This window comes from Topomyia yanbarensis, chromosome 3 (assembly GCF_030247195.1).
Source record: "Topomyia yanbarensis strain Yona2022 chromosome 3, ASM3024719v1, whole genome shotgun sequence".
NCBI classification, from domain to species: Eukaryota; Metazoa; Arthropoda; class Insecta; order Diptera; family Culicidae; genus Topomyia; species Topomyia yanbarensis.
This window is the reverse complement of record NC_080672.1, coordinates 122,911,271-122,937,477: the sequence shown is the minus strand read 5'-3', so window position 1 is coordinate 122,937,477 and position 26,207 is coordinate 122,911,271. Positions and strand designations below refer to the sequence as shown.

The window sequence follows — 26,207 nt, the reverse complement described above, 5'->3', positions numbered from 1 at the left end:
CTCCAGATTTCTCCCTTTTGAGTGACGTCCGTCAGCAATGACATCGTCCTCGTGCGTCTGCTCTTCGGTCCGTCTGGTCGTCCGTCTCCTGACGAGGTTTTTGTCCTTTTTGGAGTCACGGAAACTGGCTTTCTCCACTCCAATCAGCTTCTTCTTACCCTGCTTCGGAGGGGCAAGGGAGATAGCAGCCTTAGCTGACGCCAATGCTCGCTCAGATACATCAACCAACCGCATTGTCGTGTCATACTTCTTTACGTCAGACACTAGCGCATTTCGGTTTCTGAGAACCGTCTCCTTAATGTCCTTGTGGAGGTCTTCCACCAAGTACTTCGCTGTTACTACTTTTGGTTTCTGTAGAGTGTAACTCATCCCGCTCTGCTCTAGCTGTTGTTCCTCCTGCTCTTGCTGAATAACTTCAGCTGCTGGTGGACCTCACCAAACCACCTCTGGCGAACGGATTCGCTGCACCTGCTCCGAATGCGTGAGTTTCTGGTTTTTCTCCATTCTATTTGTTCCCAATTACGGGCCGCTATCTCTACTCGTTGAACGTAGTCGCCTCTTGTGATCCCATGGTTATCTATGCAAGCAGGAAAGTACTAAGGTCGATCCTATCCTTTATGGGAAGTAGTTTTCAGACCCGGATCGGCGTAAAATCCAAATCTAGCACCACTAATTAAATGGTACCGAGTTTTGAACGTACCCGGAGGCCTGTCAAGGTTTTGACAGGACAGAGGCAGACGTGCTGTTGGCCCACTCGCCATTTCAAGTTGGTATCATCCTACCTTCCTCAGAAAACAGCACGCTAAAACTCGCCGTCCAATTCGTGATTCGTGTCCTGTCCGTTGACGTTCGCCATGGCCCGTATGCCATGATCAGAATGCTACTGCCGGTTGGCACTCCAGTTGGGTTAGAGAACTTTTATTGCTAAGATCTTTGATTACTGAAATCTTATAATCTTAGCAGGACCGGCACGGATTCGCTTCGTCGGAGCTGCATCTGTCCTTACTGCCCCTGTATGTGTGTATGTGGGTCTGTGTGTGTATGTGATCAAAAATAACACTAATTTTTCTCAGAGACGGCTTAACCGATTTTCACATACTAAGTCTCAAATGAAAGGTATATCACAGATAACAGACGTTTAGGCTAGAACAAAATTTCTTCAAAAACCTGTGTAAACTTTCAAATTGATATACGTTGAAAATCCGTGTTTCACTATTGCCATCTGCGCAACTGTTTGCTACACGTGTTTGACAGCTGCACTCTAACTGCATTGTAGTGATCACTGCGCCATCTGTAAACGTTTGCCAAACATGTTTCAGACATCTGATTTATTCGGAATTTCAGTAGCGGGTATTTACACACGATTCAAATCGAGCCTAAACGTCTGTTATCTGTGGGTATATTTTCCCCGCAGCTATAAAATTTTGTATGGTTCGGTTGTATGTTTCCGGAAATATAGACTGAATTTTCAACCGAAAAAAAATTCCCAGTTAAACAGCACTGATTTAACGCAAATACTTGTGTTGACTTTCTACTGTGTTTAAAGTTTGTCGTGCATCTAAAAAGCTAGTCTTATTAATTTAGTTTAGTAGGCGGGGGATCAAGTTACCACACGTTTTTACAAAAACCTCGTTTTGGCATAATTTTTAAAATTGTCCATATTACTGACAGGACATAGTATTTGGATTTACATATTACCCATAGCTCTTAGAATTCGAATTGACTACAAGAAGGCGTATTTTGCAAACGAAATTTTTATTTCATTGAAAACTTATGAGAAAACAAACAAAAGTGGGATCAAGCGTACCCACTCTCCCCTACAGTATTGAAAAATCCGTTAAAATGAACAGATCTGGAACAACATGAAAACTCCCATACATTGTTCAATCTATCCCGGTCAGAACCGTCAATAGTTGGTACCTAAGTGACAATCAAATTCCAAAAATCTATATATAAAGAAGTGCCGCATGTTCATTTTATGCTATTCTTTGCTAGCTTTTCGAACGAGTAACATCTGGGCTATGTCTACGGTGCGATAAGCGGGAGACGTCATGAATTTTCGGCAGTGTTGGCCTAAACCCACACAACCGAATGAAAAATTTTCGGGTGCCAGTACTAAAGTAAATTATTAACTATCTACGGTTCCATGCAAAAAGACGAAATTTGGTGCACGTGTCTAGCTTTTGAATCCCATATCTTTTTTCAACTGAAAGACCTTTTAAAGGCTATAACAAACAATAAAGAAAAAAATTGAATATTTCCTATTATTGGCAGCAATAATTTGGGCAATTTCATAGTACATATTCGTACCTTTGTGTTCAAACCTATAACCACAATCTAAAGTTAACAAAAATCTATGATTTTGTTAAAAATAATCTTAGGTGATTACTAAAATTCAACAGTCTCCGTGGACTGACTCTAATAATTAGTTTGTACAGCTCCGTGCTAGTGACGAGGGCCAATTGGAACCAAAATCTCCTACCCAGAGAACAGCGCTATCAAACCGTCAACCAAGAATTAAATTAGAACATCTTTTCCTTCACCAACTATTATTTTTATTTCCGACGGATATGAATTAGCATACATATACGGAAATCATGTAACTGAAGCTCATTGCCGATTGGTTCCCGTTAATTACATGCACCGAGCCGCAAATCTTGAACAGCTTTTGTTAAATGCCCCTCCATTTGGCGTCGAACGCAAACTGAACCAAGTACAAAACCGGTGGTCGTATGCAAGTTCTTCGTTTAATTTAGAGCTGGAGCAGCTTCAGGTCTTGCCTTGTTACTCACCCGGAACTTAAAAATGAATCACGGAATACCGTTCCGTCGGTAAACTGTTTTAACTGCCATATTATTGCTGATTGCATACAAACAATTTTTAATTAACTCCTTCGTGCGAGACTCACGACGCTTTTCACTATGTTTTCCATTATACATTAATAAACTGACAAATAAAAATATTAGCAATTGAAGTGAACTAATTCTATGAAATTAGTAGCGACTGCTTTGGAACGACATTATTGGGGAAATTCCTCTGTCAGAACGGTTGTGCTATAAACAAACATTGAAATGTCATAATTTCCATTGATTTGCCAATGATATGAGAAGCAATTCGAATAAAATCCTTATTCCACCTACCTTTACTTGATATTTTACATTTTAGTAATTCTAATTTGATAAACAAACAAACATTAAGAAAGAAAAAAACTAGTGACTTGGATACCATTTATTTTATACTTTTAAGTAAAAATTTACAAAGGATCCTTTTCAAACACACACACACACACACACCAATATTTAGATTTTTTGTAAGAAGTAAGTAAAGATAACTTTGCCCCCGTCATCCGTGCATCGCACAGGGGGACGGAATCAAAAAAACCGGACATTGATATTTGCGACGAAACTATTGGTTATGGCCAGGGTTGCCACTATTTTTCAAAGAATATTTGGCAGATCAACTAAAAATGTCCGGCAAAATCTGTCACTTAAAAGCGACTTCAAAGTCATCAATATTTATCAATCGATTTTTGATAAATTTTGGAAAATACGCCCCAAATTTCCAAAATGTGAGTGCAAACACTTCTTTAATTTAAAAATCTGGCAGAATTAGAGGTTTGTCTTTTTGTCTGGAAGCTGCAAAAAACTCTTGCTGTGCCAGATAAATCTGGCATAATGGCATCCCTGGTTATGGCACTTTGATGTCTTCGGAAAGGTTTCTTTATTTTTCAAGTAGATTAATATAATGTTGGAAAATTTGAATAAAAAAGATAACTTTGCAAGTAGTTGCCAAAATTGATAGGTATGTATGGAAAGTTTGTAGACGAAATGGTTTTATGAAATTTTATGAAAAAACAGGCATACATTTTCTGAAGACCTTTTTATCACCATGGAACCAAAAAAAGCATCACTTTCGTCGAATGAAATCAAAAACACCGTGGAACGAGATCATGGCATGTCAGTGCGCCACAAAACCATGCTAATATGACGTCTGAAGAGCTTTTTGATCTCCCTTATTGCACAACATACACCACTTATTTCTAAAAACAATTCGACAGCTAGAATAAACTTTGCTAAGTTGGACAGAAATAAATTTGCAACTTTATGAAGAAATGTGCTGAAATTTAATCGATTTGGGTCGGTCGGTAAATGTTACGTTTAATTTCCACCAAAGAGGCATGATAATCCTAAATATAGAGACCATAAAATAAGTACAACACGATGATGATTGTGATTTTTCATGGCATGGTATGGGGCCAATCGTGAACATTCATGGCAGAATGGATCAGCATCAGTACAACCAAATATTGTAGGATCATGTGGACCTATCTACCGGTCTATGTGGTGAACATTTATGCATAATAATGGCCCAAAGCATACATCTCGATTCGTTAAACAGTGGCTTTTTGATTAGATGGTCAATGTTTCTTCATGATCTGCACATCGCCCAGACCTAAATCCAATAGAAAATCTGTGGAACGACATGGAAAACACGTCAAAGCGAAGAAATCCAAAAAATTAAATGATACCTGAATCTCAAAGAATCTGAATGATCATTGCTGGGAGTTAGAGTGCTGTTAATTCTAATGAAGTGATATTGCAAGCTGGTTGAAAGTGTCCCCCGTTGTCTAGAGACTTTTTGCAATCAAAAATGTTTCCCAACTAAATACTAAACAGCTATGAACCATAATGATTGATCTAGATCAAAATTAACAGCAATTTTTAAATATGTGCTAATTCTGTGTCCAAGCCCCATTTAACTTCCTTGTTAATTTCATTCATATAATTACAGATTACGGCTAATACCATGTTGTACGATTTATTTTCATGTACTCACTAACAATACACTACATGTCTTGAAAAAATTATTTAATGATCTATTTGATTTTATTGTGTTATTTGTTCTATAAGTGTTGTGGGTATGAGTATGCTAATTCTGTGTCCAACACTGTACATGTATGATAGTACCTTGATACTGTGCTAATGTGCACTCCACTTATGTACGTTATTAATGGTAAATCTATATCTAACCGAAGTTTAGCCAATGCGAAGAGAAGTATGTGAAATTTAATGCTTCCTAATAAAGCATCAGGTACAGGAAAATGAGGTTCCAAGGACTCATACAAAGACTTGACAACACTGTATTTGAGAGCGGTAAAATATCTGCACTTGTCATCGTTTTACCCAAAATCGTTAAGACTTATACAGAGAAACGATTTGTACTTGTCCCTCATAACTGCCATCTTACGTTCCAAAGTTTTCACCTCATCCTCGAGTTCCGCAACTCTATTGATAGGCATCTTGGTCCGGAATCGTGATCAGAGCCATATTATTGGTCTTCGCGTTCTCGTTTCGTCTGGTATCACGTTCAAATCTTTTGGAAGCAGCTGGTGTCATTCGATGTGCATAGCCCAATTTCTGGTTAGGTACCAATCAGGACAAAGTTCCTCCAAGAAATCAGCACTACGCGCTAGTTGCAAAAAATGGCAAGTTGCTAGTTGCAAAGTTAACACAAACATTAAACTGAAAGCAGCTGTAATTACTTGAAATTAAATGTTGCGAGCATACAACCGTAGATGGCCATTTTTCCGGTACCAAATCTGACCGTTTAATGGCATTCAACCACGCGATTTGCCGTTTTCGGGACAACTCTTCCCTCTTAGCGGAACGCTTATCCACCCGGGAAAAGCGGAACCAATTTTCCCCATCACGATCTCCGCGTTTGCTGCATTCCAGAACTGCACACGTTCTAGGCACTGATTTACATGTCAAAAATACAAAATAACATTTTTCATATTCTCATTCATATTGACAAACAATTCAAAGTATACTTACTGATAATTATTACTTTTTAATTGATGGATATGTTAAAGAAAAATATACAATTGATTTCAAGTCTGCTATTGCGGCATCGAAACTGCTAATGACTTTTTACTGACGGAGTTAGCCTCACTTTTCTTGACAGTTCACTAGTACTGTTTACGTGGAATTTAGTGGACGACTAGATTTGCTCGAAGCAAATCGCAAATAATTTTTCTAAGTCCATGTAAACAGTACAAGCAAACTGTCAAAAATGAACATCGAGTTCATTTGTTACGTCAGCGTAAAGAATTCAATTGAATACTTTACACTGACGTCACAAATGAACTCAAGTGTCCATTTTTGACATTTCGCTTGTACTGTTTACATGGACTTAGAAAAATTCTTTGCGAATCTTGTCGCCCAAAGTCCCTGTAAACAGTGCAAGTCAACTGTCAATAAAAGTGAGGTTACCTGGGTCCGTAAAGAACCCAATAGCTGACCATTTACATGTATTAAATTGTTCGAAATAAAGAGAGTGCTATAACAAATGTCTCATCACACTGATATGCGGATTAAAACCGTTTTCAAATAAAAATAACTCCAGTGCTCGCACTTTATCTCCCACAGCAATAACGTTATTTTCTCCATCACATTTATTAATGCCTGGTGTTAAGCGCAAATAAAATCACTGATAGGATTGGCACTACAGGCCAAGAGTACAAAAAGAAATAGGTTTCGGTATTGTGAACAATTTTGGAAAAGGTACAATAAATTTCTTCAACAGTTGTTTTGCCTGTTATTAGCAACATCCAAGGCAGACATGAATTAGAATTTTAAAAATAAAAAAGGCACCAGCACCCGCATTCTATTTCATTGGTCAGCACGGGCGTTGAAACATTGTATTCAACTCGCTTTTATTAGCACTAATAATAATAGCAATAATTATAATTGGAGACGAATTGCAGGCCGTGGTTCCTTCTGCAGATTGTCTGTTTATCCGAGCGTGTTCTATTGATGCAAGGAAGTTATCGTCATTGGAAGGAAAAAAGTATGTCACGGACAGCGCGCAAACTGTGATTTTGTAAGCCCGGATAGCTCAGTCGGTAGAGCGTTGGACTTTTAATCCAACGGTCTAGGGTTCAAGTCCCTATTCGGGCGGGTAACGTCTTTTTGGATCGATTTTCCTCGGTCAGGTGGGAATGAACTATTGGACCATTCATTCATGAATTCTCAGCTGCCCATCATCTATTTCCTCCAACTGTTCATGTAGGGAGCCAAATATTTTTGTGCATAATTTTTTGGATTCAGAATTAAATGAATTAAATAGTTAAATATATTTCATTACATTATCTACCCTGCTTATCGTATACGAAAGTGGCGTAAACGCCATCGAGTGTATTTCGCAGGAAATCAATTTTCGTCTTGAATGACGCGGGTAAAAGAATGCTTTCGTCACTTCTTTTTTCGCGTTGAAGGGTCAATTTTTAATTTTTTTTGAGCCGATATATCAGCTGCCGTCAACGGAAAGAACGTCTCCATTCGCGTTAACATGATCCGTACGTTAAAACATTTAGTACAGTTGATGTTATTTGCGAGTATCTCCATTTAACTATATGTTACTAATTGTGACGATCCGTTGACGTGCTGTACCGGTGACAGAAGCCTGACGTATCGTGTAAATCGTATTTAAAAGTCACTTACGCTTAAAGATGCGGATTTTCGTAGCGAACTTAGGCCTATAAAAAAGTGAATATCGACCAGACAGAGTGGCGTTTGCGTCACTGTTACATACAGCGTCGAGGTGTGCTAATTGAGTTCTTGTCGCCCGGTCTCACGAACACTTCTTTAGCTTCCTGGTTGAAAACAATCCCATTTGATTTTGCCGTCTTTGTTTATTATTTTCCACCAGCTAGTGATGTAGTGTTTGTGTCATGTGCCGTGTACGTACATGAGCCGTAGAAAAGTCTATAACCATTTCGGTTCTTGTTTTGATTCCGAATGTGTTGGAAGACGTCAAAATATTGGAGTGTACGATGAGAAAGATCAACTATGAATCAAGCCATTTGAAGACAAGTAGGTATAAAGAAAAATAAGAATGATGGGATGGTTTTCTACTACGAACTAGTCCATTAATGGAATTTGGTCCGTAAGTCAGAGTGCATTAATCAATGATCAAATATTCCTTGAAATAAAAACCGTAACTTGCGTATGACATTTAAATCTCCCTTCTGAACATGAAGTTGCCGAACAAGTACCCTACACCTTGTTTTCGAATCAGACTTTATTTTTACTTGCTAGAAGACAGGAAAAGGGAATACCTATAAGAATATTAGGCAATCCATGAGACGTTTCTGATCAGCTGATTATTTCTTGTTTACTTCTTCTGACGTTACTCCGAGGGGTGCGACGTCCAACAATATCGTTGATTCGATCCAACATCAAACGAATCTGACTAACGAAAGATGTTTGTCCGACGAGTTTTTTCTGTTCGCAGGAGTAGTTCTGTTGACAGAACCCACCGCTGAATTGTCAAACAAACGTCTAATAGATTGCCTAATATATCAACGCTTTTTCTTGAAAAGGGCGATACTAGCAGTGATACCATTCAAAGAAAATCAACAGTGAATATTTCCAGACTTGGTTTTATTTCCTATTTAAGAACTATTGTGTTTTTTACATCCTAGATTGCACGATTCAGTGATCGAAACCCAAAACTTCATAAAGTATTTGAAATTATTAAATTAAAATTTGTTTTTGCTATTGAAATTGACAAAATGATAGTATCGCCCCTTTGGCGATTGTTTACTTTTTCGGTCCCACCTATCAGCATTGAAGTATCGCCCTTACGTTTTTTTACAATAACTACCGTTTTTCACCACCGATTTCGTCCGTGTTTTTTTCAATAGCGATCATTGTTACTATTTACAGCTGGTATCAGCTTGATAATCCTAAAAAAAATACGAAAATAACAGTTTCGCCTCTAAACTGCTAGCAAAAAAAGTATCGCCCTGTTTGTTTGCATGGAGCGTGGAGGGCGAAACTAAAAATAAACAAACAAAAATGCAGTTTCGCCCGTTGTATTTTTTGCTGTAGTTTAAGAAAGCAATATCGTGGAATCAAAATTTTTAGGTTAATTTGTTGCGTTTTAAAGCCCTCATTCGCATGTATGAAAAAAGCCTTATGTTTACATTTGCAAGTATCGCCCTTTTCACAAAAAAGCGTTGATATATATGTTTTCCTTTAGCTCGTTCAACGGCAAGGGCTAGTGCACGTGAAGCACAGGTAGGGAGAAACCTATTCGTTACTCTGTTCCTAACGTGAAATAAGCTTTGCCTATTTCCCCTGCGGAGGACCAAGATAAGGGATGATGATTCATTGTACAGGTAGCCTTTGAAATTGCTGCCATCTTCTGCTACACATCACTAGTACAACATGATCGACTGAACTTGCCTAGCCCTGGTCGATCTCTAACCGGTATCGCTTCTCGGCCTAAAGGCTAAGATCAAAGTGTAGTATCTGTTCTTATCAGCTTAACATCTGATAGATCTCCCATAGGGAGACAACAAATGTTAAACTGATTTTTGTGAACGGGTGGAACGGTTAGGGGCTTGCTCCACTTCCACCACGGGTTGGCCCGGTATTGCAGTACCGCCGGGATCGGCCCACGTAAACTAATAAAAAAAAATATGGATGGGTAAGGGAGTGCTAATAAAAATGCTCATGTGGACCCCGTTCGTGACGACCGGAACGGTCAATGGGCAGGAGTACTTGAAAGAATGCTTTCAAATTGTCTGCTTCCATTTCTGAGGTCTCACGATGGTTTTATTTCTTCTGGCCGGATTTAGACTCGAAAGATGTTTTGGAGTGGTACCAAGGCTACGAAGATACATTTGGCGTCAAAAGGTCTTAGTCCCTCGAACCTATCGGAATTGCGGCCAATTGAGAAATACTGGGCCGATATGAAGCATGTACTTCGGAAGCATCTTAAGGAGCTGAAATAAAGAAAAATGGATTTGCAGACAAAAACAAATTTGGGCCAAATGTTGTACAAGACCATATGAGATGTGTTAAGAGGAAAGTGCATTTGGATGTGGTTATGAGATTGAATCGATCCAACACGAAAAATGTTTTATAATATGTTTTATTTTATTATCTGAAAGTTTGCGACCGATCAGTTGAATTTGGCGAAACTTTCTCTAAATTTTTATTCGAACAAAGGCGATCGTTTAGAAGAATGTTAAGCAATATTCTTAATTTTCATGAAAAAGTCACAAAATTATGGTTGTTATCATATTTTTGATTCAAAACCGCATAGTATTTTAAACAAAAGAACATAACGTAGCATACCGTTGGAAAGGCCATTCCTTCTTCTTGCCTGCACAAATAAAAAATTGAAAATCTATTGAAAACAGATCGCGTAGAAATTTCTCTGGTGTCGAAAGTCGTTAATTTCCTATAAATCAAGATTTTGAGGGTATCGACGGTGGTTAGCGAAAATGAACCACCTTGGTTATACAACTAATTTTTCCGAACTTAGTTTAATTATTTTTTGTTATATTCAGAATTGCACATATTTTGTCGTACTTCTTTAATCGTTTAGTGTTTATTCCATCAACTAGGAAACCAATTCACGGGGTATTTTGTGTTCGTGAGCAATACACATGATCTTGTATGAGTGCATTGATGACTGTTCAATCATATCTGTCGAGTAATGTTGGCTTCAATTGCATCAATCATTGCAGGCTTATCCACATAGACTTTTGACTTCATTTAGCCCCCTAGAAAAAGTCTATAGGTGTCATATGGCACGATCTAGGCAGCCAATTGACTGGTTTACGGTGAGAAAGTAAGTGTTCACCAAATTTCTCGCGCAATAATTCCATTGTTACATTACTTGTGCGGCACGTGGCACCAACCTGTTGGAACCTAATGTTGTCAAGACTGCGGGCTCATGTTTAATCACCCTGTAGATCTAAAAAACTTCAAGCGAACTTTTTTTCGAACGTTTTTAAGTCCCAGAGACAATTTGCGCATTTCTACGACTTTTGTATTTGTATTTGTTTTTTCCACCATTTTAAACCATTTTTTCAGACACCATAGCAGGAATGCGTGATGTCGATGCGATTTTTTCAGAATTGATTTTTAAACTTCGAAAAAGCAATGTTTTGCATCCGATCTTTTCGGTTCCATGTTTGACAACGTCGATGCGGTAAATTCAAGTTTTCTTCCAGAATTCACATTGAAAATGTAGCGTTTTTTCACAATCGATCGATCAACCTCAAACAATTGATTTTTTTCAGTCGATATTAACCGGTTCGATGGTTTACAACATCTATTTTTTAATTCAAAAGATCGATGTAGCAAAATCGATTTTCTTTTTTAAAATGCTCATCACTTCCGCATAGTCATGTCCAGCGATACCAGCCTTCCAGTTTAAGTTTTTTCCAGCATCCAGTCAAACAGAAAATTGGAAAAATCTTAGTTTTTTGAAATTTGAGCCAGTTCTATCCAGTTTTTTAAATATTCATATATTTAGTTTTTTTTCTCACAAATTGACTCTTGATTCATAGAATTTTCAAGCAAGCCATGGGATGATGCCGAGTTTCCTAGAATAAGCTTTTAATCCACCGTAACCTAAACTCTTTTTATACCACTAGTGAGTAAAACGGTTCGGGAATGTACAAATGATTCGATTTCAAATGAATTTTACTCAAACATAAACAATAAACTACATTGTGTCTAATATTTTGATGACCATTAGTTGAATTCTCAGCTAGTTGCTATAGTGGAATCTAAAGAAAGGTTTAGGCGCATCCTCAAGTTTAGCAAATGGTCTTAAATTTAGGATTTTGAGGATGTGTAGATTGAAACCTTCAAAACAGTAAAATTCGACTAACAATTACAATCAAATTGGAATGCTTTAATATTTTTTCAAAATTTTGACAACAATATCTAAAAACCGACTGAAATTTTCAGTAAAAGGAGGTATGGAACATACGTGTTTACAAAAATAACGTCATTGAATCGTTGACTTAAACATTACCAGGCTAGGTTTTTTTCGAACTGGATTTTTTCCCGAGAATGGTTCCAATTTTTTATAAATGTTGGCAACGCTGGCTATGTCCGATTGTTCTCAAATTTCAGTATGGATTCTAAATTTCTTGCAAACTACTCATTAAAAGTTCAGTTTAATTTTACAATTTTATTAATAGTTACGTGGGCCGTTCCCGGCGGTACTGCAATACCGGGCCAACCCGTAGTGGAAGTGGAGCAAGCCCCTAACCGTTCCACCCGTTTACAAAAATCAGTTTAACATTTGTTGTCTCCCTATGGGAGATCTATCAGATGTTAAGCTGATAAGAACAGATACTACACTTTGATCTTAGCCTTTAGGCCGAGAAGCGATACCGGTCAGTGATCGATCGGGGCCAGGCAAGGTCAGTCGATCATGTTGTGCTAGTGATGCGCAGCAAAAGATTTCAGTAAATTGCAAGGCAACCTGGAATCAGTTTTTACGAATACAAATACATATTTACGATGAATCATCATCCCTTATCTAGGTATACAAAAGGCGAAGTAGACAGTATTTGTTTCATTTCTGTCTACCTGTCCGTTACTCACCAAACATTGCTATTGATGTTACTCTTGGAAAGGGTACGCAGTACAACCGAAAATTTCAAACCTGCATCCTATACCACAATTGCGCCGTAATGCGATAAATTTGATAAAAATGAAAGATGATCAAAATGGGTTGCAGTTGTCTAGTGTTGAGAGTTCCCAATTTGTTAGGTCACAATATATTATTACAAAACAAGCATTAGTAAAATTCTGCAAAGAAAATCTACCAAATAATATGGCAATGGAGGTTAATTTTCAATGACCAGGACACAGGAACAGACACAGGAAAATATGCTCACACAACATCTACCATAGTTTGGTTGTTGCGATCGCTAACAAAAACAACATTTAACGCCCTCTCTAGCATTGTGCATAAGATGTTTGGTTTGTTTATTTGCTGTCCCCCGTGCAGTTTAACGTGAGAATACATATTTATTTTGCTGCTTTCAAAATGTGCACGAATTACTTAAACAGTTCGCTACTAAAGAACAACATACCAGGAAGGATTACCATAATGTCAATTGGGTAGAGTTCGCTCGTCGTGTTGACCAGATGTTAGACGTGAATAAAGTACTACGGTCAGTAGAAGAAATAGGCCAGGCACTTGACGATCTGAAAGTGGCTCTAAATGAAGCAGAGAACCAATGCGTAAGGAATGTCCCGATTCGTGGTGAACTTCTCAAACTAGACCCAATGACTAAAGCGATTATCAGACAACGGAATAAAATTAGGCGCCAATTTCAACGGTCCGGGGACCTGACCAAGACACATGTAGCGGCAAAACTGTCTGAACTGATACGTGGCAGAGTGGATCAATTGAAAAATGAAAACTTCGCGAACGTTGTGCGAAGGCTTGACCCCTTCTCATGTCCATTTTGGAAGGTGTCCAAGGTCCTCAAAGCCTAATTGCAACAGATTCCTCCACTAACTCTGAATGATGTCAAGCTGATCACTCAGGTTGAAAAAGCGAACGCGATAAGAGAAAAAATTGTTTGCTCTCACAATCTTGGCGGTACTATTGTAAGTCCTATGGAAACAGCTGTTCAAGAAACAATAGGCATCCTGCGTGCTACGCCGTGTTATGTACCTGTTAGCCAGAAAATTAAACCGGAACAGATTGCTGCTGCATTAAAATCGTCGAAAAATATGAAGGCCCCTGGGTTGGACTCGGTCTTTAACATTGTTTTAAAGAAGCTCAGCAACACCGCGCTCACCTACATTGCAAACATACTGAATCGATGTCTGGACCTCCACTATTTCCCGTCGGATTGGAAATCATCCATAATAATTCCTTTGTTAAAACCGGGAAAGGACCCAACAAACCCCGCAAAGGCTTATTCTGGACCGCTTACTGGTCCACATTGAAAACAATATCATCCTCCTCCCGGAACAGTTCGGCTTCCGTAAGGGGCATTCGACAGTGCACCAGCTACAAAGAGTAATGAACATCATTGACAGAAACAAGGCCGTGGCGAAATCTACAGCAATGGTTTTGATGGACGTTGAAAAGGCGTTCGACAACGTATGGCACGATGGGCTATTCTTTAAATTGTATCGCTACAACTTCCCAAATTATTTGATTAAAATTATCCAGAACTACCTCAGCGAACGAAAGTTCAGCGTAAGCATCAATGGTTCCCTGTCAAACAGTTTCGACATTCCAGCCGGTGTCCCCCAGGGGAGTATCCTTGGGCCGATACTGTACAACGTGTACACATCAGATTTCCCGCAGCTTCCTGATGATTGCCAATTATGCTTCTTCGCCGACGACACTGCTATCCTCTGCAAAGGAAGGAACACCAAGCATCTGACAAAAAAGCTCCAGAACTGTGTGGACACTGTGATAAACTATATGCAGACTTGGAAGATCAAAATCAACGCATCAAAAACTCAGGCGATTCTATTCCCACTCAGCCTGTCACCAAAACACGTTCCAGCAGCCGACTGCAAAATCAGTGTAAATGGAATACCTATTGATTGGTCCTTTGAGGTGGTGTATCTGGGGCTAACTATAGACCGGAAACTGCTCTTCCGATCTCATGTAGAAAAAATCAAGAACAAGTGTAGTTTGTTAATTAAATGTCTTTATCCATTAATCAAGAGAAGGTCAGCTCTTATCAAAGAGAACAAAATAGCAATCTACCATCAAATAATATTTCCAGTTGTTAAATATGCTTTGCAAGTGTGGGGACGGTGCGCCGTAACTCACAGAAAGAAAACACAAATAATGCAAAATAGAGCTCTGAAGATGATACTAGACCTTCCATGGCATACTCCAACAACTACCGTGCATCAGCTGGCCGGTATTGTACCAATAAAACAGAGACTTTTTGAAATCCAAAACAAATTCAGAGAGAAATGTACGATCTCCGAACACCCCTTAATTAGGGTTCTATTTTAGTTTAAGTAGGTTAAGATTTACTCCAAACTGACAAGCAGTTAAGCAATTTTAAGCAAATTATTCAAAAATGTAAAACATAAACAAGCAGAAAAAATTAAAGATGAAAAGTATGTGGATACTGTATCACTTAACCTGTAAACATTATACAGTCATGTAACGAAATTCAGACCAATAAATATTTAACGTCAAAAAAAACAATGTGCGCGAAAGTCTATCTACAGACGAAACGGGCAATAAATTAGTTGGAAACTTATATTAGTTTCAAACTCAAAATCTTTTTAGACCAAATTTGACCACCAATACTGAGTTTAATTAAGTGAGGTTTTTACGTATTGTACCATATTCATTTTAAAAGCAAAATCTCGAGCCTCTCCCAAAAATGTTTCTGGATCCGGACCGGCCTGCCAATGACTGTCATTTTCGGGGTTCAAGGTAGTACACTGATAAAAATTCACACTATAAAACCAAATGAAATTGAACATAATTTTCAAGTGCACTTGCATGTTGAAAACCAAATCAAATGATTTCCCTTCGAATTTCACTTGAAAATCTAAAAAAACGCGCAGTTCATGTGGTATTTCAAATTAAAGTCACACAAATTTCACATGAATAGAACGTGTTTTATAATTGAATGTTTATTTGCCAATGCTGTTGAGTCCAATAGTATGAACTTTCCACATAACATTCATGTGAAAAATACAAACACTTTATAAAAGAGACTAGCGGAGAGAAAAACAGTAAAACTAGCAACCATGGATGTAAACTGGCATCACGGAAGATCCCATAAGCTTTGCATGGGCTTCCTCTTGCACTTCCCCTCTCAAAACCGTCATGCTTGTTTGGCTGCACTTTTTGACACTTCGCTAGTCTGTGTATAAAGTGTCTGTTGTGAAAAACGTATAGTGCATATCCATATGCAAAACAATTGTTTTTTCGATTCTTCTACTAATTAACCCTAGAACGTTGCACTTGCGTTTTTCAACCTAGAACGTTGCACTGGGATACAAATGTACCCCACGCGTTTGATCGCAATTTTCGCAGGTAAAAATGCAAACACAAGAAATGTATAATACACCATTATTTTCATTTTTTAATTGCGAAAACACCTTTGTACGTGAAAGTACGGAATTTATTGAATCAATGATATATAAATTGGTTTGAAGGAAATAAAAAGTGAAAATATCGCTGTTTTGACTTTTTTTACAAAAATTACTATAATTTTGCGAATTTTCAAGCGATTTGAGAAAAATCAAATGATTCTAAAAGTTGATCCTGATACGGTTTAAAAAAGAATTTCGATATTTTTGAAAAACTGCAATTATTTTGAAGAATGAAAGTTTAAAAATCGGGTTTTGGAAAATATCACGAAATGGGGTGAAAATTGAAATGGAAAAATATTTCAGACCAGTAATACATTGGTAACACGCAATGTTACTGTTACAGCTGTTATTGTGCCCAAATTATACTTCAGAGCCATTGCTTTGAAATCCTATAAAAAATTAACAATACAACAGCAAAAATGAGAACGATTTTTTGTTCCGCTTCAAAATTAAATTAAATTAATTAAATAAACATTAAAAAACGATTATATAATACTAATTGTTACTACCGTAGTAAAACAACCAGTATTTAAACTGGTATTGTCACGAATCACATTTCCACTGACAGCACGAAACCTGATGAAACACTAACGGCAACCGTACACTGGGGTACAAATGTACCCCACGCCAACTTTGACATCTGCTTCCATGAAGGCTATAAGCAAACTGGCTATACCATCTTTTCCTACTCTTACTAGGAGTTTACTAGAAAAAATGCTTAAAAAACCGCATAATTTGGAAAATTCGCCTAAAAAGATAATCTTTAGAGAGGAAAAGTTACTTAGGAGATCACAAACTAGCAGTAGATAATGTGAGGGACATATCCGTAGTATTGGTTGTTGATATGACCATACTACTTTTATTTTTAAACAAATACCGTTACCGTTATTTGTTGGTTGCCAAGAGCGAATAATTTGATAAATTTTTTCGCAAATTCTACGTAAATTAAATTCATGCAACATGGAGTCTTCGCAAAGCTTTTTAAAATGTCAAGGATTACTTGATAATTGATAGAATAATTATTATAATTATAATTCAGTACCCATGCATACTTTTGAAATCCAAAATACAAATCGTGAGTTTTCCCAATAGGGATCTTTAGGGGCGTGTCAATCCTTTTTCAATTTCTAAGCCCGAAACTAATATACTCAAAATATACTCAAATAAATATACTCAAAAGTGTCAAATGTTTTCACCTTAGATTTCTCTTCATCTCGAGTGCGACGCAGAGAAGATTTGAATGTGTTGGTATTTCCGTCTGAGGAATTTTTTGTTGCGACCATTTTAGTATTAAACGTAAAAGTATTACGGCCATGTTTTGGGTGTAGCCACAGGAATCAACCAATGAACTTCTTGAACTCGATGACTTTCAAACATCAATCACTTTTTGACCTTCAGTTTTGATATATAGTGTCTTTTAGTTGGGGCATGCCTCAACTAGCGAACCCCCAACTAACGAAATTACGGTGCATCTTGCAATTTCAGAGGCATGAATATAAAAAGTGAGTATCTCAATAAAACTCCACCAAGACCAAAAATTGGATGCATAGTAGTATTTTTATACTAAGATTTTTTTACTTCTATTATAGAGATTTTAACCCTTTAGTCAATTATTTATTTTTCGGGTTGGCACGATAAGTAATCGAGCCCAAGTAAATATCATACAAGGCCTACCATCGTAAAATACAGTTTGCCAGATTTTCTTATCATGAGATACCGTCTGCCTTCATACCGTAAGATAACGTCTGCCAGTTTTTCCAGAAATTTTTTTGCTAGTGCCCAGGCATTGAATTTATCACTCATATGGGTAAATGCGTCCGGATAATTTGCTACTTCGACAACAAAAACTCACATTTTCACACAAAAAGTTATTGGTGCTCACGCAACTTCTCCGGATACCTACAACGCGTTATTAAATAAATTTTCTCCGGGTAAACAAAATCGCCGGAGAATTAGCGGATGAGTTTATCACGGTATCCTTTTTGCGCTCGCTGCCTTGCTGCTGCTATTCCAACACGAAAAAAAAACAAGTCTATCGTACTTCTTTGTCGCTTTTCTTGAAAATGAAGTGTACATTTTGACAATTTTAATGATTTCATGAACTTAAAATATTATCAACTTCTCCAGTAAGACGGAAAAAATCAGATTCAGAAAAGTTGAGGGAACCTTGGGCTATTCGGACCTACCGAGGCAAGTCGCCCTTTTAGGTGGATAGATGTGAAAAAAATTACCGGCCGAAGGTCCTAATCATTCGTTTGAAACCCCAGCTACATTTTGGTGCCATAAAAATTCATTTGCATCACTCCATGACAGCGCTTGGCGACGATTAGCAAAGCTACGTTTTTCCATCCTTTTACAAGGAGGAAATTTGGACCTTCCTACGGGGCATTTTAGACCTAGTGGCAGATCACTTGTGATGTATTTTTAAAAATCAGCGAAATTAAATGCATTTATTTCCATCAAAATAGAAATTCATAATGTATTTTGCGTTGCGTGCAATGTTTTTGCGTTGCGTGCAATGTTGTTTGCGTTGCGTGTAAGACGTCAAAACCCTACAGAAAAACTAGCCCTACATTTAACAAAACGTCGAATAAAGTGGATCAGCGTAGGACGTTTATTAAACAAACGTTTCTGCGGGGCAGTGCAAAGCAGATGCAAAAATGGAAATTAAATGCATTTTTTTCAGCCCCCTGTCAAGGACGACGTCTCTGTACAGCCAGCATCACTGCCATGAAAGGCAAAACATTGATTTTGAACCGAATGATTAGAAGCTGTATTTAGTTACAAAATGTCGATTTTCTGAATGATATGATATTAAATCATCCCACAAGATGCAAAACGTCGTGTGAAATGCTTGAATATCGAGCATAGTGCCGAACATAATTCTTTGTTTGGGGCTTTATAGCTATAACGCCCCATATATGTCGGTCGCTGTCAAACTCCATATGATGGTATAGGGTTGCCAGGGGGCTGATTTTTTTCAATTTGATACAAATTTGTTACACATTTTTAGAGTGATCTGCCCCTAGTTTTAGACCGTATTTTTTTTTTACTTTTATGTGCAATGGAATTATGTTTACCTATCAAATATTTATTAGAGAAATTCCTAAAGAAGCAAAAAAAAAATAAAATGCGTTACAAAAACTAAACTACAATTGGTTAGTCACCGCTACCGATTGGAGCATAATGTATTTTCTGTGCTGTGGCGTGTGCGTAGCCGCAAGCCGCTAAAGCGTAATTGATGGAATGGGGGGTCCGAATAGTCCCGTACGCTTATTTCGCACAAAAGTGGTGAGAGTCTTGACAGTATCTTTTCACACAAACAAAAATCATTCCATAAAATAGGACCCTCAGGCTTTCCAAAACACTTACCTGTTATTTTTTTCACTTTTATTTGTTACGGTAATCGTGGACTATTATAATGATTTTTTTGTTTTGAGGATAGCAAAAAAATCATTATAAAAAAACCAAAGAATTAAATTTAGCTGTCAAAATTAATGTTTTAGAATAGCGGTTCCTCGAATATGTGCAACACTCAGCAAGTCTCAAAATTTTCTGAGGAATCGAGAGGGTTAAAATTACACCCACTGTCTTAATAGCCCCTGGTCCCCCTATTCTCACGCTATTTGTGGAGACGGAGAATTTTGCGAATCATCCTTTCTAGGAAGAGTTGGACATCGGATAATCTTCTTCTCGCGTAAGCAAGTGAGAATTACAATGCCTACTGGTGCCAGATTTTAATCCGAAATACTTGGCAACGCTAAGAAGAGCTCACGCGGCTGGCTTGTCCAGTTCTTGTTAAGCTTGTTCCCCCGTAATAACGGCTTGTTCAGCTCTCGTTGTTTATTGGGCTTGTAAGCAACCAAATATTGCTCCCATTGCTTTCTATTAGTTTACGTGGGCCGACCCCGGCGGTACTGCAATACCGGGCCAACCCGTGGTGGAAGTGGAGCAAGCCCCTAACCCTTCCACCCGTTCACAAAAATCAGTTTAACCCATTATAACCCAGCTATGTTAAAACTTTTGGTAATTTATAAAATACTTCGTGGGCCCTCATATTATGCCGAATTAAGTATGGGAAAAATAAAATATCCACTTTGGAACGCTTTGTTGCGCAAAAAACTAACGTATGAAATTTCATACGCTGGGCTGATAGGGTATCAAAAAATCATTACATAGAAAATTCGGCTAAAATCTTTATATTCAGCATAAAATCGAATAATATCTTCAACCTTGCGAGATCATTCATTTAGCAGCTTTTTTGAATGATTTTAATACTTCTCTCCTCTCTCGTGCCGTTTCGTCACATGATTGGTTCGTTGCATCAAACCATCTTTCACTCAAACTTTGTAATTATTTGATGAAAAAGAACATTTTCCAACGAGAATTTACATAAAAAATATTCTGGGTGGAACCAGGTATGATTTGCTACGTATTAAGCATTTGTTAGCCTTGAATGCACTGATTCAACGTTAAAATCAGCGAGAAAGTTGTGAATTCCCTCCTGGTCCTAAAGAGGATATTATTTTGCCTTAGGAAAAAAGATATCGGTTCAGCCTAGCGTATGAAATTTCATACGTTGAACTACCAGCAGAATTTTCGCAATTGTTTTACCAATTTCTGCCATTTTTTCGCACTGAGCCACATCTTTCACACCTCTCATGGTCATTCGTTTACAATCCGAAACAAGAATTAGTGATTTAGAAGAGAAAATTATTAATATGTATTGTTTACATTTTGGTTTGAATTTAGTCCAACTTTGACATTCGAAAACACAACGAAATTTTATAAAAAAAGATTATTGAGCATACACATTTTAAACTATAGGGTATTAATTAACGTTCACAAAAAACCAGAAGTTTGGAAACGAGTTTATTGTATAACAAGTATGATCCTGAAATGGGTTGTTTTTGCGTATGAAATTTCATACGCTAGGACATAATGGGTTAACATTTCGTCGCTGTTGTGCTATCTTATGACAAACGCCATTTTGGGGTAAACTGAGTTAGATATGCAACATTACTAATCTGAAAATTCTCTACAAAATGGCGTTTTCAGAATTTTGAAATTTTGCTTGGTTACTGAGATATAGCGAAAAAAGTGATAAGAAATTGTCAGTTTTTTGCTTTAAATCACTTTATCTTGGGATTCGCTTAAGTAATGTAGAAGTTTTAGATGTTTTTATATGTAAAAATGTCTGAGGAACACAATGGCATAATAGTTTTTAAAATAAAAATACATGTATTGCGAGAAATATGCAGTTTTACTTTTAAATTGGCAATATTTCATGTTTGGCAACACTGAAATTAAAAATTACTATTTTTTCTAGATTGCTTGCTCAATTTCCTTTAAAATGCATCTTATCGATTGTTTCTAGGCCTAATAAAGCCGAAGATATTAATAAAAGTTAATAATTGATGCTTTTTTTCTATGGAAAATTTTCCATGCACAATTATGACACGCCATACAAATTTTGTCATCAATACACGCCTACGACACGTGTAAGTGCGACTTTTGTTTACATTTATAGTGAAAACTCGCAACATAGTCAACCGAACTTCGTGATATTTGAGAGTTTAATACAGAATAGATAGAAGCATTAATTGTCTTCTTTGAATTGTTTTTACCATTTATAAGTGTCAAGATATTCAATCTCAAACTTTAAAAATCGTTTTTCTCGAAATGTGCTAAATGGCGCTTGTCATAAGATAGCACAACAGCGACGATTTGTTGTCTCCCTATGGGAGATCTATCAGATGTTAAGCTGATAAGAACAGATACTACACTTTGATCTTAGCCTTTAGGCCGAGAAGCGATACCTGCCAGTGATCGGACAAGATCAGCCAACTCCAGCCGACCGTGTTGCGCTATTGATGGAACATGGATGAGAGCAGAAGAAAGAAGGGAAGAAAAATCTGCCTGCTATAATGACGAGTTTTGATAACGAAGACTGTATGGAGGAATATGGAACAGATGGAATTTTATTCTTATATGCCTGCATTCTAATTTGAAATTATAGACATGAAAATAATCTTGCTAAGTATCATATAGGAAACATGCTACCTAAGAATCGAGTAAGACACCACACGATCGAGTATAAGGGATATAAAAAATCTCGTTGTCAAGGAAGGTGCTTTTAGCTCGCCTAACAAATTGGTCCCATTTCTCTGCTTTACCAACTACTAATCGATCAACTTTTGAAAATGATGGGATTTTCGATTGATTGACACCGGTGTAGTGGAGTGCACTGGTTTTGCACTTTCTAGCAGAAGTGTCAATGGAACATACCCAGTTTTCTGCACTTCTGCAAGAAAGTGCAAAAACGGTGCAGTTTCAGTGCACTCCACTACACCGGTGTCAATCAATCGAAAATTCCATGAGTGAATAAGTCACGACGCTTTTTAAACAGTTGCGATTTACCGACGAAGTGAATGTTCATTATGATCTCAACAAAATACAAAGAATGATAAATGGATAGCTTACCATGGTCATGAATGACATAAAAATAAATAATCGTGATAAACGAATGAGCACTTTTTTGTATATGTAGCTATATTTAATACTTTACGCTGACGTCACAAATGAACTTTGTGTTCATTTTTGACAGTTCGCTTGTACGCTTGTTTACATGGACTTAGACAACTTCTTTACGATTTTCTTCGAGCGAATCTAGTCGTCCACAAATTTTTCTAAGTCCATGTAAACAGTACAAGCGAACCGTCAAGAATAGTGAAATTACCTGTGCCAGTAAAGAACCTAATTGAATACTTTACGCTGACGTCACAAATCAACTCGAGTGTTCACTTATGACAATTCGCTTGTACTGTTTACAGAGACTGAAAAATTCTTCACGATTTACTTCAAGTGAATCTAGTCGTCAATAAAAATTTTCATGTAAACAGTCCTAGTGAACTATCAAGAGCAGTGTTGTAATAATCTTAATCAAAAAATTAAAAATCAATGATCACCGTCGAAAAAAATCATCGATGATAATCGTTTTCATTATTACCACCTGACATCACAAACCTTATAACTTGATATACAGAGAGCGATGTTGATCTAGTATTCTCGTTTTCAATTTTATGTGCCCGTTGTCATCCATTACTGTTCAGGCAACGGTAACCAAAATAAAATCATCACGGGATTGCTACACATTTGAGTAGAAGAAATTTTATTGAAAAATCGTGAACAATTTTTCTCAGCGTTGGATGATCTGTCTCTGGCTAAACGCTCTCATCATATTTTGTAGGCTCTATTAGTAGAAGACACAGCCAATGGCATTTTCGTTTTTGACAATGCACTATACTGGTGTAGTCGGTGTTACACTCACTCAAACTCCCTAAAGCAGAGAAACCGTGTGAAGTTTCAGGGTTTCTAGTGTTTTGGCGGCTTCGGTGATCACGATGTAAGTCCTGTTGGGCTGTTTGTCAACTAAAATCCTAACACTCAAACATGTTTAATAGTATAGGGACATGTAATATTTGTACTATAACGTTAAATTAATATTTTGGTTCGCTGCATTCGAGAACATTTTCCCCCTAAACAAATGTGTTGGGCCCTAATTAACTTCCCGCTTATCCCATTATATTCAGCTCTAGTTGTTCAATCGCAGCTACTGCAAAATGGCAGACGAAACTGATATAGCAGTTTATGCGCATAATAAAATAATCAATATCACACATCGTTGATAATTGGTGAGATTGATTTTCTCTTTAGATGATTTTATGAGTACATGTGAAAGAAAAACTTATCATGATGATGAGATCGAAGAAGGCGTAATGGATTTCACATTTTCATTGTATTGCTAAACTCATCCGTGATTTTGCTGATAATGAATATCGAGTAAGAGAATCAGTAGTAATATTATGCGCTACCGATTTTTGATTTTTTGATAATTTCCCAACACTGGTCAAGAGAAGTAAGGATAACCGCAGTGAGCAAATTTTCTGGCAGAGACCGCTCTGCTAGATTTCTGTAAGTCTTGGTTTGGTAGCCCTGTCAGATTTCTGCGCGTATCCTGTCGGGTTAGTTGAGCTAGGGCGAACTCGGTTTCGCTCGCGTTTTCTGGCAAATTTTGATAGGAACCGAGCTAAACCTTGGCTGAACTCGGACATAAACTGTGCAAAGATCCTGGCAATTCCTACCTGGTAGAATTTAGCACGAATCGAGCAGAACATCTGACAAAGATGTGGCAGGAAGCGTGCAGAGATCTTGGCCGTACATTTCTGTCTCGATTCTGGATAAAAGTGAGCAGCATCGGTTGGTTTAAGGTTGCACAGAGAATGCGCAAAATTCGCAAACGAAAAAAGCAGTTTTTTTCCACACCGTATGTCAGATCTTCATAAAAATCAATCAGCGTGTGTAGAATGTTGTTACAGTACTGCTGATTGATTTTTATGAAGATCTGATATACGGTGTGGAAAAAAACTGCTTTTTTCGTTTGCGAATTTTGCGCATTCTCTGTGCAACCTTAACCGCTTTTGTCAGAAACGGTCGTTGCATTTGAGCGAAGACTGCATATCAAAGGCGCTGGAACCTCTGTCGCTTTTCGTTTGTATGGAGGAAGGAAAGAGATATCAGTCTTCTTAATATGGAGTCTTCGATTTGAGCGAATTCGTTGCCAGAATTCTCGCACAAATCGCGCAAAATGCTCGCAGAAGCTCTGCCAGCATCAATTTTGCTTTGCTCAACTTTTGCTAACTTTCTGCTTGCCACGCGGAACGGGACTGGGTCAGTAAAGAACCTAATTGAGTTCTACAAGATGACGACACTAACGAACTTATGATGAATGAAGTTCATGTTTGACAATTCTAGAGCGTTTTTTTCAAAAAGACATCTGCAATGAGTTACTCTCTGTATACTTTCTCTTTCGATTGTTACCGCGTCACTATAACACTTTTCACTTATTTTACAGTACAGATCGAAAGAAGGTGGTTTTAACTAGCATATTACGCAAAGAGTTAAGGGATAAATGTTAAAGTGACCGAATTAATAACAGAAGAAAAAGTAAACAGAGTAACTCATTGCAGATATGTCTTTTTGAAAAAACGCTCAAGAATTCTCGGTGGTTTGTTTACTTTGTCAGTTGCGTGAGTGCGAGTGCAACGGGTGCTCATCTGTTACATCCGAACTCACGTAACTACCATGTAAACAAACCACCGAGAATTGTCAAACGAAGTTCATCCGGCTCATTTTGTGGGGTTATGTCGGTTGGTGTAAAACCTAATAGAAATAGAACCGAAAAGGAGTTCTGTCTGATTAAGTGAGTCGGTTGGTCGTGTGTGAAGTGAACCCAAGAAGCATTTGGAAGTTTATGGTACCCTACAAATGCAATCAAAGATTTATGAATGGCTCTAAAACTACCATAAACCCTCAATTGTTACTAGGCAAAATCCCCAAATTGCTGTCATTTCAAGACGTGTTTCGGTCGTTTATTCGCTGGAAAAGTGTCCAAAGGATCTTCGGAGAGTCGGACATTATGGAATATGCCGGAGGAAATAGATTCCTGGAGTGTGACGACTGGAAAAATCGCTTCTCGGAGGTTTTTCTTCACCGCAGAAACATCGTCAGAAATAGTGATGTCTTTTTTTACTCGTTTAACGCAAATAATTGATTAATTTCTAAAATAATCGAAAAATCTATAATCGATTACAAGCTTTCGGTATAATCGAGTAGCTGCTATCAATTAATCGAGAGCATAATTAATGAAGGGTGGCATTGAAAATGAAAGTCGCAGAGCAAAAAAATATGACCAGACTTCTCCAAAATTTTCAAAATGTGTCGAGCGACTTTTTTTTTTGGTTGACAAACTTCACGCTCATTCATAAAAACTCAAATTTGAATGGCCAGCCACTCAATTTCATAAAAAGTGCACGTAGTCAAAAAATGAGTTTGCTTCGTTTACTCAGTTTTGAGTTTGGGATGAAAATGTCAACTTTGAGTAGATTTTACTCAAAAAGCAAATGCAAAAAATAATCAATTCGTATTTTTAATATAGCAACAAAAAATCTCACCGGCACTTCAAATATCATTTACCTGAACCTCCAGGCGCTAACGATGCCTGGAAATATAATCCGAGAATGTTTCTCCTCCTATTTCATGTAAATCAGCGCCTCGTTGTAATGGCAGAAACTACAAAAAACAGGAAAGGGTAATTTATTTGAATAGAAGCAAAACTCAGATAAACTTAGCTTTTAATTTTGTGAATGATCCGAATCAACTCTGCAACTGCTATGTCCGCGACTTGGTCTTTTATCCAAGTTTTAATTAACGTCGAAGTTCATTAAC

At 37.5% G+C, this 26,207-nt stretch overlaps 1 protein-coding gene, 3 non-coding genes and 2 pseudogenes across 4 annotated transcripts in view; 3 read left to right on the top strand and 3 right to left on the bottom strand.

Annotated features, from left to right (window-relative positions):
• Positions 1 to 26,207, top strand: part of LOC131692808 (Krueppel-like factor 12) — a 585,807-nt gene that overhangs the window by 341,325 nt on the left and 218,275 nt on the right. The gene's annotated exons all lie outside the window — the stretch shown is intronic.
• Positions 6,887 to 6,959, top strand: Trnak-uuu (transfer RNA lysine (anticodon UUU)). The gene has a single exon. It is a non-coding gene; the product is annotated as a tRNA-Lys (tRNA).
• On the top strand, positions 9,278 to 9,472 carry LOC131694408 (U2 spliceosomal RNA). Its single transcript, XR_009306504.1, has one exon. It is a non-coding gene; the product is annotated as a U2 spliceosomal RNA (small nuclear RNA).
• On the bottom strand, positions 12,013 to 12,207 carry LOC131694413 (U2 spliceosomal RNA). Its single transcript, XR_009306508.1, has one exon. It is a non-coding gene; the product is annotated as a U2 spliceosomal RNA (small nuclear RNA).
• Positions 19,813 to 19,933, bottom strand: LOC131694418 (U2 spliceosomal RNA; annotated as a pseudogene).
• LOC131694416 (U2 spliceosomal RNA) lies at positions 21,554 to 21,737 on the bottom strand (annotated as a pseudogene).